This window comes from Nerophis lumbriciformis, linkage group LG37 (genome assembly GCF_033978685.3).
Source record: "Nerophis lumbriciformis linkage group LG37, RoL_Nlum_v2.1, whole genome shotgun sequence".
In the NCBI taxonomy this organism is placed as follows: domain Eukaryota; kingdom Metazoa; phylum Chordata; class Actinopteri; order Syngnathiformes; family Syngnathidae; genus Nerophis; species Nerophis lumbriciformis.
The window spans coordinates 13,613,141-13,617,500 of NC_084584.2; the positions used below are offsets into that span (position 1 = coordinate 13,613,141).

General features: G+C 34.8%; 1 protein-coding gene across 7 annotated transcripts in view; it reads right to left on the bottom strand.

Annotated features, from left to right (window-relative positions):
* Positions 1–4,360, bottom strand: part of runx1t1 (RUNX1 partner transcriptional co-repressor 1) — a 362,940-nt gene that overhangs the window by 173,385 nt on the left and 185,195 nt on the right. The window lies entirely within an intron of this gene.

Below are 4,360 nucleotides of genomic sequence, written 5' to 3' on the forward strand. Positions count from 1 at the left end.
GTTGACGAGCACTCCCAATAAAGATGGACTTAAATGTATGACATGTCCACATGACCTCGACCAGGGGTCGGCAACCCAAAATGTTGAGAGAGCCATATTGGACCAAAAATCAAAGAATAAAAATCTGTCTGGAGTCGCAAAAAATTAAAAGTCTTATATAAGTGTTATAATGAAGGCAACACATGATGTAAGTGTCTATATTAGCCTACTATCAAAATGACTTTAAAAGTCTTGTATAAGTGTTATAATGCAGGCAACACATGATGTAAGTGTCTATATTGGCCTACTATCAAAATGACTTTAAAAGCCTTATATAATATTTAGAATGAAGGCAACACATGATGTGTCTATAATAGCCTACTATCAATATGACTTTAAAAGTCTTATATAAGTGTTATAATGAAGGCAACACATGATGTAAGTGTCTATAATAGCCTACTGTCAAAATGACTTTAAAAGTCTTATATAAGTGTTATAATGAAGGCAAGACATGATGTAAGTGTCTATATTAGCCTACTGTCAAAATGACTTTAAAAGCCTTATATAATATTTAGAATGAAGGCAACACATGATGTAAGTGTCTATATTGGCCTACTATCAAAATGACTTTAAAAGCCTTATATAATGATACATGGGTTATACTTGTATAGCGCTTTTCTACCTTCAAGGTACTCAAAGCGCTTTGACAGTATTTCCACATTCACCCATTCACACACACATTCACACACTAGGTGTTATAATGCAGGCAACACATGATGTAAGTGTTTATATTGGCCTACTATCAAAATGACTTTAAAAGTCTTATATAGGTGTTATAATGCATGCAACACATGATGAAAGTGTCCATATTAGCCTACTATCAAAATGAATTTAAAAGTTTTATATAAGTATTATAATGAAGGAAACACATGATGTAAGTGTCTATATTAGCCTACTATCAAAATGACTTTAAAAGTCATATATGAGTGCTATGATGAAGGCAACACATGATGTGTCTATATTAGCCTACTATAAAAATGACTTTAAAAGTCTTATATAAGTGTTATAATGAAGGCAACACATGATGTAAGTGGCTATATTAGCCTACTGTCAAAATGACTTTAAAAGTCTTATATAAGTGTTATAATGAAGGCAACACATGATGTGTCTATATTGGCCTACTATCAAAATGACTTTAAAAGCCTTATATAAGTGTTATAATGAAGGCAAGACATGGTGTAAGTGTCTATATTAGCCTACTGTCAAAATGACTTTAAAAGTCTTATATAAGTGTTATAATGAAGGCAACACATGATGTAAGTGTCTATATTAGCCTACTATCAAAATGACTTTAAAAGACTTATATAAGTGTTATAATGAAGGCAACACATGATGTAAGTGTCTATATTAGCCTACTATCAAAATGACTTTAAAAGTCGTATATAAGTGTTATAATGAAGGCAACACATGATGTAAGTGTCTATATTAGCCTACTATCAAAATGACTTTAAAAGTCTTATATAAGTGTTATAATGAAGGCAACACATGATGTGTCTGTATTAGCCTACTATCAAAATGACTTTAAAAGTCTTATATAAGTGTTATAATGGAGGCAACACATGTCAGTGTCTATATTAGCCTACTATCAAAATGACTTTAAAAGTCTTATATAAGTGTTATAATGAAGGCAACACATGATGTGTCTATATTAGCCTACTATCAAAATGACTTTAAAAGCCTTATATAAGTGTTATAATGAAGGCAACACATGATGTCAGTGTCTATAAATATATACAATATATATACAATATAGTCTATATTAGGCTGACGCAAATCTTTGTTGACAGAAATGTTCTATTTTAATTTTTATTCTACACATTTTTGCAACAATGGAAATCATTAGTAAAATGACGGACTTGGAATGGCCAAAAGTGTAGATGTGTGTGTCCAAGTTAAAGGAAACGGCAGGCTGTCTTCTTCTAATGGATTTATTACAATCTTTGCAAACTGGGTAACGTTTGCTGTGGTCTGGAACAACATGGCACACAAACAACTATGAGAAATGCAGCCAATGTTACATACAGATAATGTATCATGAGACATGCAAATACAAATTAAATACACGAGATAAAAGTAAAGGATATTAAATGAGCTCAAATATACCTATAAACGAGACATAATGATGCAATATGTACATGCAGGTAGCGCAAATAGCATGTTAGCATCGATTAGCTTGCAGTCATGGATTGACCAAATATGCCTGATAAGCACTCCAGAAATCAACAAAGCTCACCTTTGTGTATTCACGCACAGCATAAAACATTCGGCGGACAAAACGAGACAAAGAATTAGTATCATAGAACACGTCTTTCTGTGGCAGCATCGGAGAAAGTTGTACATGTAAACAAACTGCGATGAGTTCAAGGATCGCTGAAATTAGTAGGACAAAACGGTATGTATAACATAAACAGTGGGATTTCTAACAATTAGGAAGGTTTGGGTCATGTTTGTTCTCCTATAGAAAACCATATTAAAACAAAAAATGTATTTTTTTATTCATCTTTTTCTATTCTCACACATCTCTGAAAGAGGTCCAAGGAGCCACTAGTGCGGTGCTAAAGAGCCGCATGCGGCTCGAGAGCCGCGGGTCGCTGACCCCCGACCGAGAGTAAACACTTATACATAAAGTCCCCCTGACTCCCACTCTGTTTAGCAATCACTGCATTAAAGCATCAATGCTTAATTAGGATTTATGTATTTTTTCACATTTAGGTATTTTTTTATTTATTACATTTGTTTTATTTAATATTTTTTTCAATGCATTTCTGAAAATGTATTTTTTCATTTATTGTTTGAATTTTGTAATAATTGTTTTCTTCAAACAATTTGTTTATTATTTACGTATTTATTTTGGGTTTTTTTCTCAAATGTAGTCACTATGTTTTTTGATTATTTTTGTGTTAATTTTTTTTACGGGATTAAGATGTTAATATTTACACAATGACTGATACTGTAATATTGGGGACACAGAGAGCTAACGAGCTTATGCCGCTATATTGACATAGTGAGCTGCTGCAACGCCTCTGAGTTGGTGAAAGTTAATTCTAGATAATAAATCATGCCTCTCACCTGGATAGTAGAAGGCCGTGTACATAAACCAAGAAGCCGGTCAACTTCCAACATCCAACCTAAGACCCGCAAATGGCGAAAAAGTCACGAAAAGACGTAGTTTTATTTTTCTGCGTGAGGATTATGATTAATTCTTTATTTAAACAGGAATATATAAGCATCCCAGTGAGAGCAGACATTGTACAGTAAGTGATAGTTTTATTATGTTTGTAGTTTATATTTCTTGTCAATACTGCTACACAATACTTGGTGTTTCACTAACGCTGCATCTATTTATCACTCAGCTTCTAGAACTTGTAGGTCATCCTCCTTATGTTCAGGCTCAAAAATATAAGGTTCTGGATCAAATTTAGTCTTTGTTGTCTCTCATGAAGTCTGCATGACTAGTAGAGTTGTTGTTAAAGGAAAAAAGGGAACATTGTGATGCGTCTGTGAATTAATGCCTGAAATGAGCAAAATATGTAAATATGACATGTTATTATGAATGTTACTACATTATACAGAGTGTGTACCAATATAAAGTTGTACACAAATACAAATAAAGTTGCACACAAGCGAGGATGCTTGTTGAAGGTAAAAAGAAAGACAACTTATTGATGTTATTGACGCTAAAGGAAGCAGTTAAGCTTGAGAGTTAACGAAATAACTTTTAGATCCGCCCCCCTAGCGTCCGTGTACCGGTCCAACTTTCCCAGCGACCAATAGGAGAACAGCCCAAGTCAGCATTTTTCCCCACACCAAAACTTTGCGGAAAGATTTAGTCATTTCTGCTGATGAAGCACTTTACAGGTTGAAGACCACCACCGAGCACCGGCGTCCTTCCCGAGTTCCTCCTGGAGCGTTCCCAGATGGCCCTGAAGGAAACCTGCCCGTCTCTGGAGCGCCATCCCTGGCAAGACCCGGCGTTCGCTCACAGGGCGCCGACTGCTGCCTTGGCAACGCTCACTTAAACCAACTACTTTGTAGAGGTCACAGAGGCCATGTTTGACTTTTGAAGCGGCAGTAGAGTGGAAGAACACGTTGACTTTATATGCTTACTTGTGTATCTATCAAACCTTACACAATTGTGTGAAAATACCGTCTAAAATGTCACAAAATGCCATTTGGAATAATCCACTCCGAATATCTTCGGTAATTTCCTTCTGCACTTTGACCACATTATTAGTTCAGTCATACTGGAAATACGCAAACATTATCATTAAGTAAGACAATAACACATATGCTTGGCTTTTTAATGCATTCAAAGTTGTAA